The sequence below is a fragment of the Lathyrus oleraceus genome, chromosome 7 (assembly GCF_024323335.1).
Source record: "Lathyrus oleraceus cultivar Zhongwan6 chromosome 7, CAAS_Psat_ZW6_1.0, whole genome shotgun sequence".
Lineage (NCBI taxonomy): Eukaryota > Viridiplantae > Streptophyta > Magnoliopsida > Fabales > Fabaceae > Lathyrus > Lathyrus oleraceus.
This window is the reverse complement of record NC_066585.1, coordinates 156203071-156214200: the sequence shown is the minus strand read 5'-3', so window position 1 is coordinate 156214200 and position 11130 is coordinate 156203071. Positions and strand designations below refer to the sequence as shown.

The 11130-nt window shown below is 40.4% G+C and overlaps 2 non-coding genes across 2 annotated transcripts; both read left to right on the top strand.

Annotated features, from left to right (window-relative positions):
• Window positions 1–267: 267 nt before the first annotated feature.
• Window positions 268–374, top strand: LOC127109997 (small nucleolar RNA R71). The gene has a single exon (XR_007797237.1). It is a non-coding gene; the product is annotated as a small nucleolar RNA R71 (small nucleolar RNA).
• A 9687-nt stretch (window positions 375–10061) lies between these two features.
• LOC127109754 (small nucleolar RNA R71) lies at window positions 10062–10168 on the top strand. The gene has a single exon (XR_007797009.1). It is a non-coding gene; the product is annotated as a small nucleolar RNA R71 (small nucleolar RNA).
• Window positions 10169–11130: the final 962 nt, after the last annotated feature.

Below are 11130 nucleotides of genomic sequence, written 5' to 3'. Positions count from 1 at the left end.
CTGTTCTTTTCCACCTTTCCTTATTGGATAAAAGAAAAGTCGGTGGCGACTCTTGCTATCCGCGACATTGCGATAAAAAGCAAAACACAAAAAGTCAGTTCACCGTATGACACCCACTGATAGTGGTTTTGAGCCATGCTTTCGATAAGTTGGTAAGCGTCAGCATAAGGTTTGTTCATTAGTGCACCACCTGCGGCGGCATCTCTTGTTAACCTCATGTTGTATAAGAGACCATTATAGAATGTATGAATTACTAACCAGTCCTCTAAACCATGGTGTGGACAAAGTCTCATCATGTCTTTGTATCTTTCCCATGCTTCGAAAAGAGATTCGTTATCTTTCTGTTTAAATCCATTTATTTGGGCTCTTAACATAGCTGTTTTGCTTGGCGGAAAGTATCGAGCAAGAAAAACTTTCTTCAACTCGTTCCATGTGGTGACTGAGTTGGAAGGAAGAGATTGAAGCCATCTTCTAGCGCTATCTCTTAATGAGAAAGGAAAAAGACGAAGTCGAATTGCCTCTGGAGTGACACCATTAGCTTTAACAGTATCAGCGTATTGGACAAATACGGATAAATGAAGGTTAGGATCCTCGGTAGGATTCCCAGAGAATTGGTTCTGTTGCACTGCCTGCAACAGTGAAGGTTTAAGTTCAAAGTAGTTTGCTTCGATTGCGGGTGGAGCAATACTTGAATGCGGTTCATCTTGCGACGGAGCGGCGTAATCTCGAAGAGCACGAGCTGGTTCTGCCATCTCGGGTATAGAAGGGAAAATATTTTTGAAATCGGGAAGTTCTACAGGAGGGAGATTATTTGCAGCACGATATTCCCGAATTCGTCGTAAGACTCGGAGATATAGTTCGATATCATTGATTCGTAAGTAGAACGGCTCGCCTTATGAGCGAGTGTGTGGCATACAAATCAACGAAAGAAAGAAAAGAGAAAAGAAAAGCCTTAGTCTCTACAGCGTAACAGAAGAGTTACGATATCGACTAAATAAAAGTCCCCGACAACGGCGCCAAAAACTTGATCGCGACTTTATGAGTCGAAATTGGGGTACAAACTGCAAGTGCACAGTTCTATCGCGTAGTTTTAAAAGATATTGATCCCACAGGGACTTATGAATCGATATACCGTTATCTAAGGTTACTTCGTAAAGCTAAGGCAGGTAATACTTTGATTGTTTGGGGGAAAAGCTAAAACTAAAATAAGATCTAGATTAAATATCTAATAAGCGGATATCAGTATGCAGTTCGTCGTAATTAAGGAATCAATTCTTTGTTGGTTTCTTGGTTTTAAAATAAATCTTTTCAGTTGACGCTATTGATTAAAAATTTTATCTCAAACTCTCGCTCTGTTGAATAAACTATGATTTTATATTAACGTAGCTGTCACTTATAGTTAAGTCAAAAACCACTTTTTGAAAACAATAGAATCCGTAGAAACTCCTTTTAAGAAAACACTAATCGTTTAAACACCCTTATCTCAAACTCTCGCTCTGTTGACTTAGGTTATATAATTAAATTCAAATGCTTAACTCTCGTCCTCACATTCAATCTTTAAAAATACTTTTTGAAAAAGATTAGAATTTAATTAACTCTAAAAATTGCTCTCGCCCTGATCTAGAATTAATGTCCAATTTACACTGTCCAGTCAAAACCTCAAACTCTCGCTCTATTGATTTTAACTTCTTTATGTCTTTTACTTTCGTACAAAAACTTTGTTATTAAACCTGTAAATTGAGACCGTAAAAAGAGTGATTTTAATTTTAAACTTAATTAAACCGACTTAGTTTTGATTCCTTCATTCCGCTTACTTTACATACCGATACCTAAATAATTTAGCCAGACATACTAAACAGATCTAAAAAATCAGCATGCATAAACAGATTCATCTCAGGCAAATAATATAAATAAACAGTAAAACAGGGCATATATAAATTGAAACAATAATTAAAGAACCTGAGAAATTAAATAGCAGTCTTGAACACTCCACCACAGGTCGGTTGGATCTGTTCTTGAATTCTTCAATCAGGCAGGAAAATAAAAGCGAAGGAATAAAAAACTAGATTCTAACGTAAGGTTAGATCCGGTAAAAGGTACACAATAGTTTCCGGTGTAGAAACTATTGTGCGAAAAATTAATTAAGTGCTAGAAAAGAAAATAGAATTGCAAAAGAAACAATATAAAAATTGTAAAAGTAGTACTGTAAAAATATGCTTAAGCTGCTGGAAAAAGAAAAATGCGGAAAAGCAAAAACGGCAAAGAAATCTGGAAAAGGCGTGGGACTGCTGCAGGGTTTGCAAAGCTGATATTTATACTGGTACTTTCTGTAACGGTTTCCAAAAGCAGTCCGCGTCAAGGGGTCTTCACGTAACGAAGGGTTAGGCGTGCAAATAGGACTCAACGGCTCTGAAGGCAAAAATATAGGGGAATGTTGTGACGTCCGTCACACCATGTGTGACGCTCGTCACAGGAGTGTGCAAGGCGTGACGCCCGTCATAGCCTCTGTGACGCTCGTCACAGGCACAACGCCTGTGCTTTTTGGGCTGGGCTTTGGCTTTTGATATTTGTTTCCAAAAACTTCTTTCTGCACCCCCTTTTCTTCCCTTTTTTACTTGTGCTTCAGATAGACTACCTGAGATAAATAGAAAGAAAATACCGCGTAATATCTGATAAAATGAAATAAATTAAGGCAAATAATAATATAATTTAATTGAATTAAGTCCTAGAATGTGATACTATTTCATGTTATCACTGACCATCCTTCCGGGATGCAGCAGTGAATTCCTTCTCCTTGTCAGAAACCAAGCATTTGCGCTATCTGGGTTTGATTTAGGGAATACTCGGTGCCGAACATTCTAAATGTGGCGACTCCAGTGAGATATTGAGTAGCGCCAGGGGGTGTGATATAGGAGTAGGAACTTAGAAATTCCAGGGTCAGCGCTTCGTAGGTTGGCTGCGGTGTGGTACACAGTTGCGTCAAGTTGGAGTTTGTTAGCATCCACTCCACGCCCTCCAAAAGTCCTAACTACGTTGATAGAACTTGAGGTAGTTGTTTCTTTGGCGTTCGCCGGCTTCTCCATTTCGGAATACGACGGTTGAAAGGTCGGGAGTAGCTCTTTCTTGACGGGTCATTTGTAAGGTTTATGAAACTTTTGGTGTTGGTGGGTGAGATGGAATACTTGTGAGTTACACGCTTGAAGAAAATGTAAAGAATTGAATAAATGGAGAGCAGAATGGTATGGGAGTGGTAATTGATGAGGAAGAAGAGAGGAAAAGCGCCTGCATTTATAGGCGAGCTCTCAGGAATTCGTGACGGTCGTCACGCGTAACGGATGCGTAACGGTCGTCTGCAACGCATGCCGTGTGACGATCGTGGCAGATCCGTGACGGTCGTCACGTCTGTGAGATGAGCGTCACCCTATATGTGACGGTCGTCACACGCTGATTTTCAATTTTTCAACACAGGTTGCGGCAGCATATGATAACAGCATAATGATGATAACTAAGCAATTGAATTTAAAAGCATAAATGCAAAAATAAATAAATAAATGAATAAGCAGAAATAAATGAATAGCAATTGAATTGATAAATTGAAATTAAATGTAACATAGAAAAAAAATAGTAACGATAACATAGCAAACAAAAGTAATAAAGTAATTAAACAAAGGTAATAAAATAAATGTGCTCCCTCCCCACACAAAACAAAGCAGTGTCCTCATTGCTTAGTGCGAGTAGGAGAAATTAGTGGTCAGTAGTATTGGCCACGGTTTTGTCCCAGTGCAACTACAGCTTCGTTCAGGTGATGAAACTGCTCAACGGCTATATCCATCAGGCCTAAGACATCAAAGCGTATGATCTTTATCTCGTCTTTCACAGTTGTGATGTCAGCTTGGAAATCATTCAGACGGGTGATGAGCATGGCAAGATTATCAGCATATGATGGAGGAACCGGTTCATCAATGTTATAATAGTTGGGAGGTGTTTCCGGATCAGATTCTTCTACATGGATAGGGTCATTAATATACTCATATTTGGGCGGTGTCTCGAGAGGTGAAGGTGGATCAATAGGGTGTTCATCTAGGTCATAAAGCCAGTTATTGCGGTTGTGAACACTCGTTTTCTCATGGTTAGGCAAGGTAAATAGTCGAACCACTTCGTTATTGATTAAATAATCAAAAGTATTCGTCCCAATGTTTCCTATGATTCTACGGTTAAAGCAAAACTCGATGTCCATGGGTCGGATGTTTCCAAAAGGTACAAGCTCATAAAGTGGGCGTACAAGTCCGATGGCGTCTGCTATCATGGTTACTAGGCCACCTATTATTATTGGGGTACGGTTGTTCTTAGCAAGGTGAACAAATCTTTCCATCATGAATGTCACGATATTGACATCTCGACCTTGATCGACACATAGCAAGATGAAAAGTTCATCGCGAGACACTATGGTGTTATTCTCTTCCTTACCAAATAAGGTGTGGGCTAGTATTTTATGAAAGTATCGGATAACAGGGTTATGGATCTTTTGTGAGTGCATCTCATTCGGGTTTGGGTTGGATTCTCCAGTTATGCTACCCCAAAAGTCATCTAGGTTGATGTCATTGATTAGTTCCTCTTGACGGGTAGTAAAGACGAAAGGGCCACTAGGGAATCCTAGAAGGTCAGCAAAGTCTCGACGGCTATAGGTGAAGTCCATGCTAAACATCCTAAAGGATATCAACCCTTTGTTAAGTCCGCAACCATGTTCGGGGTTGTATACAAGGGAGCTAAGGAATTCTAAGGTTAGTTCATGTTACGTGACATACCGTCTCTTAATGGCTGCGTTCTCCCACCCAAGCTGGTTAAACCTAAATAGGATGCTATCTCGGATGCCTAATTTATCCATGATAGGTCCATCATAATATATGGTCAATGCCATATCCTTCCGAGCTAGATAATCATATCGCCTTCTTTGAACTCTGCCTCTGAAAACTGTCTCTATTGGTTGCATGATGAAATTAGTTAACTAACTAGTTAGTAATTTTCCTGTTTATCAGTATCCAATATGTCTAAGTTAGTTATTAGAAGCAACAAGAATGACTGCAAAGAATCAAGAAGAGGGGAGCAAACAAAATAAAGAAGAAAATCAAAGAAGGAAAATAGTTTGTAACAAAGATAACAAAAAAGGGTAGGTTGTCTCCCACTAAGCACTTTGTTTAATGTCATAAGTTCAACAGTAGCGTCGCGTTGTACTAGGTTTGGGGTTGAGCGGGCAGCTCTATGAGTCTGAGACTGTTCGAATAGTCTCTATTTTCAATATTATGATAATGCTTTAGTCGCTGCCCGTTTACTATAAAAGGGTCACTATTCCTACCTTTTATTTCTATCGCACCACTATTGAGGACTTTGGTGATCTCGAAAGGGCCGGACCACCGAGATTTGAGTTTTCCTGGAAAAAGTTTAAGTCTTGAATTGAATAGTAGCACTATGTCGCCGACTTTAAACTCCTTCCTAGAAATGCGTTTGTCATGCCATCTTTTGGTTCGCTCTTTGTAGATCCTGGCATTCTCGTAAGCGTCCAATCCCAACTCTTCTAATTCGTGGATGTCCAGAATCCGTTTCTCGCTTGCGGAAGTATAGTTTATATTTAGGGTTTTAATTGCCCAATATGCTTTGTGTTCTAATTCCACAGGGAGGTGGCATGATTTACCATAGACTAGTTTGAAGGGTGTGGTTCCTATCGGGGTTTTGTATGCCGTCCTGTAGGCCCGCAAAGCTTCGTTTAGTTTGGATGACTAGTCTTTTCTGAATATTCCTACGGTTTTCTTTAGAATTTGTTTGATTTCTCGATTCGAGACTTCGACTTGCCCGCTAGTTTGTGGATGATACGGTGTTGCTACACGGTGTCGAACTCCATACTTCAGAAGAAGTTTTCCGAAGATATTCGATATGAAGTGGGATCCACCGTCACTAACTACTAGTTTTGGAACACCGAATCTGGGAAAGATTATGTTCTTGAATAACTTGATCACTACTCGTTTGTCATTTATTAGGGAAGCTACAACCTCGATCCATTTTGAAACATAGTCGACAGCAACGAGTATGTACTTATTACCAAAAGAAGCTGGGAATGGTCCCATGAAGTCAATCCCCCATACATCGAAGACTTCCACTTCTAAGATTTCTGTTTGTGGCATTTCATCGCGTCTTGAGATGTTGCCAGTGCGTTGGCACCGGTCGCATTTTATAACCGCGTTATGGACGTCTTTCCATAGAGTAGGCCAAAAGAGGCCCGATTGCAGGATCTTAGTACAGGTCTTTGAGGTACTTGGATGCCCTCCATAGGGAGCAGAATGGCAATTAGAGATTATATCATCTATTTCGTCCTCCGGAACACATCGACGGAAAATACCGTCGGTACCTCTTTTGAAAAGCAGAGGTTCGTCCCAGTAGTACTGTTTTAGATCGTGAAAGAATTTCTTCTTTTGTTGGTAAGATAGGTCCGGTGGAAGTACTCCAACAGCTAGGTAGTTGACAAAATCAGCATACCATGGCAGAGTTGCATTCGTATGTATTTCTTCCACGGATTCTTCTATTTCTGTATCGTTCAATGTTAGGTCAGACATATCGCTTTCCATTTGGGCTATGAGTCGTTTGTAAGGGAAATCGTCATTAATTGGGATTTGTTCAGGTTTATTCCATTCGATTCGTGATAAGTGGTATGCTACTACATTTTCAATACCTTTCTTATCTTTTATCTCTAAATCAAATTCTTGTAAGAGCAGGATCCATCTTAAAAGTCTTGGTTTGGCATCCTTCTTACTTAACAAATATCTAATAGCGGCATGGTCGGTATAGATGATAATTTTCGCCCCTACCAGGTAGGAACGGAATTTGTCCAAAGCGAACACGACGGCTAGAAGTTCTTTTTCAGTGGTGGCATAGTTCATTTGGGATGGATCTAGTGTTTTGCTCGCATAGTAAATAGCATGAAGCTTCTTATCCTTCCTTTGTCCTAGTACTGCGCCTACTGCATAATCACTCGCATCGCGCATGATTTTGAAAGGTAATCTCCAGTCAGGTGGTTGCATTATTGGTGCGGTGATTAAAGATGTTTTCAGTTGGTTGAACGTTGTTAAGCATTTTTCATCAAATATGAAATCAGCGTCTTTCATTAATAATCATGTAATTGGCTTGGTTATTTTCGAGAAATCTTTAATGAAACGTCGGTAGAAACCGGCGTGTCCTAGAAAGCTTCTTATTTCTCGTACGGTTTTCGGAGGTTGAAGGTTCTCTATGATTTCGATTTTAGCTTTGTCTACTTCAATTCCTCTGTCAGATACCACGTGACCTAACACGATTCCTTGTTGAACCATGAAATGGCATTTCTCCCAGTTTAAAACGAGGTTTACCTTTACGCATCTTTCGAGTACCATTTCAAGGTTTGATAGACATCCTTCAAAACTTTGCCCACAAACAGAAAAATCGTCCATAAAGACTTCCATGATGTCGTCTATAAAATCGGCGAAGATTACCATCATGCATCTTTGAAATGTTGCGGAAGCGTTGCATAGTCCAAATGGCATTCGTCGGTAGGCGAATGTACCATAAGGGCATGTGAAGATAGTCTTTTCTTGGTCATCAAGATGGATTGGGATTTGAAAGAATCCTGAATAACCGTCTAGATAGCAGAAGTGAGAATGCTTAGCCAATCGTTCAAGCATTTGGTCAATTAAGGGTAGATGGAAATGATCTTTCCGAGTGGCTTTGCTTAGTTTTCTATAGTCAATGCACATTCTACTTCCGGTCACAACTCTTTGAGCTATGGATTCGCCCTTCTCGTTCTTAACAATTGTAACACCCCCTTTCTTGGGTACTACGTGAACGGGGATAACCCATTGACTATCAGAGATCGGGTATATGATTCCAGCATCTAGAAGTTTCTTTATTTCATCCTTGACTACCGTACTTAGGATTGGGTTGATCCTTCTCTGGTGTTCTCTAGAGGTTTTACAATCTTCCTCCAGCATAATGCGATGCATACAGATAGAAGGACTTATTCCTTTTAGATCAACGATGTTATATCCTAACGCAGTTGGATATTTTCTTAGGACATCTAGTAACTTCTCAGTTTCCATCAGTCCCAAGTCACCGTTGACTATTACTGGTCTTTTCGGTTCAGTGTCTAGGAATTCGTATCTTAGGTTCTTTGGTAGTGCTTTTAATTCCAAGTCAGGTTTCTTTGGGCATGGCATGTGGTTGGGTGTAAGTGCTAAGCATTCGCTTAGACTTTCGTTTTGGTATGGTTCATGCCAATTATTATCTTCAATGATTGGAGGGATTTGGATTTTCATTATATCAGAATATGTGGTTTCTTGCATCTTCATCTCTCTCACGCACTCGTCTATGACATCAAGTAGATAACAAGTGTCGTCTATAGCTGGCGCTTGTAAGAATTGGGTTAAGATGAATTCAACCTTTTCCTCCCCAACTTCGAATGTCATCTTACCTCTCTTTATGTCTATTATGGCTCCGGCGGTAGCCAAGAATGGCCTTCCTAGTATAATAGGTGTACTGGCATCTTCTTTGATGTCCATGATTATGAAGTCTGTAGGAATATAAAATTGTCCTACACGTACGGGGACATTCTCTAGTATACCGACAGGATATTTGATTGAGCGGTCAGCTAATTGAACAGACATCTTGGTCGGTCTTAATTCTCCCGTACTGAGCCTTTTACAAATCGTTAAGGGCATTACACTTATGTTGGCTCCTAGATCGCATAGAGCTTTGTCTATACGAATTTTCCAATGACACAGGGTATGGAGAAACTACCTGGGTCTTTTAGTTTGGGAGGAATGTTATTCTGGATTATTGCGCCACACTCGGCAGTAAGTGTAACTGTTTCGTCATCCTCAATCTTTTTATTATTGGATAGGATTTCCTTAAGAAATTTGGCATAGGAAGGAATTTGTGTGATGGCTTCTGTAAAGGGTATCGTAACGTTTAGTTGCTTCAGAAGTTCAACAAATTTCCTAAATTGACTCGCAGTTTTAGAACTTTTGAGTCTTTGAGGATACGGAATGTGTGGTTTATAAGGAGGTGGAGGCACATAAGGTTTCTCTTTCTCTTCGGCCTCTTGGGTATTATCTTCCGTTTCCTTTGGTTCATTTACCTGCTCAGTTGAGGTTTTATCTAGTTTTTGGTACATGGCAGGGTTTTGGAGTCTTGGATCTACGTGTCCGTCTACTTCTTTTCCACTCCTCAGTATAACGGCATTTGCATGTCCTTTTGGATTGGGTTGCGGCTGTCCAGGAAACGTTCCAGCTGGAGCGGCTGTAGATGCTTGGTGTTGAGCCACTTATGAAATCTGTGTTTCAAGCATTTTATTGTGGGTGGCTAAGGCGTCTACTTTGTTCGCTAGTTGTTTAAGTTGCTCGCTAGTATGTATGTTTTGGTTCAAGAAGTCTTTGTTTGTCTGAGCTTGGGTAGCTATGAAGCTTTCCATCATCAATTCGAGATTTGACTTCCTAGGCATGTTAGGAGCATTATTAGCTGACTTTTGATATCCAGGCGGAACAGCTGGTGCTTGGCCAGGTGCATACAGGGCATTGTTATTCTTATACGAAAAATTAGGATGGTTTTTCCAACCTGGGTTGTAGGTATTCGAATAGGGATTTCCTTGTGTGTAATTCACTTGATTGGTTGGGACTCCTGCTAATATTTGACATTCTTGTGCAGTGTGTCCAGGGTTTCCACATAACTCACAGTTTGGAGTTACAGCAGCCACAGTGGTTGCGGGTGGTATGGTCAAGTTATCTAATTTTTGAACAAGGGCATCCACCTTTGCATGAACATGGTCAAGGCTACTGATTTCGTACATTCCACCCTTTGTCTAGGACTTTTCCACTGGAGTTCTTTCACCTCCCCATTGGCAATGGTTCTGGGCCATGCTTTCAATGAGTTGATAGGCTTCGTTGTATGGCTTATCCATAAGTGCACCGCCCGCGGCAGCGTCTACTGTAAGTCTTGTGTTATATAGAAGCCCATTGTAAAATGTGTGAATGATCACCCAGTCTTCGAGGCCGTGATGTGGACATATCCTCATCATGTCCTTGTATCTCTCCCATGCTTCGTAGAGAGATTCCACATTGTTTTGTCGAAATCCATTGATTTGAGCTCTCAGCATAGCAGTTTTGCTCGGCGGAAAATATCGGGATAAGAAAACGTTCTTCAGTTCTTCCCATGTTGTAACTGAGTTGGAGGGAAAGGATTGCAACCAAGCCCAAGCTCTGTCTCTTAGTGAGAAAGGAAAGAGACGCAGTCTTATCGCATCTTGAGATACACCATTTGCCTTTACAGTATCTGCGTATTGCACAAACTTGGTCAGGTGTTCATTAGGATCGTCCGTAGGATTTCCAGCAAATTGATGTTGTTGGACGACTGATAATATTGAGGGTTTCAGCTTGAAATCGTTTCGATTGATAGCGGGGGCAGCAATGTTGTTGTGAGGTTCTTGTTGGGACGGGGTAACGTAGAATTTAAGAGGACGATTTTGTGGTCTTTCTTCAGCCATGTTTGGTTTTTCTTCTGGTTTAGGAGGAGAGAAGATATCGGGAATATCGTACTTTTGTTGATATTCGTGTATTCGGCGTCTCACGTATAAGAAACACTCTAATTCTGGGACTGGTGGTGCTAAGTTATCGCCTTGTGAGCGAGTACTTGGCATACAATCAGGGAAAAAAGGGAGAGAAGATTAGTTTTTTATTTTTACCTTAGTCTATACCGTGCAACGAAAGAATCGCATTATTCGACTAAAACAGGTCCCCGGCAACGGCGCCAAAAACTTGATGGTTCTCCTGACTATATATAAAATATAGTCTATCGGGTACTTGACTGCAAGTGCACAGTCCAGTCACTTTAGTTTTAAAAGATATCGATCCCACAGGGACCTATGGTCAAACTAGTGTTACTAACGTCACTATGTTTAGCTAAGGGAATGATTAGTAGAAGTTCGGGTGCAGAATATTAAATCTAAGGGAAATTTAGTTTTAAGAAAGAATTTATGGAAAGAATCAGTATGCAACACATTAATTGTCAGGGATTCGATAAGTCACCGGTGAATAATTTAAATGCCAAATATCTCTCAGT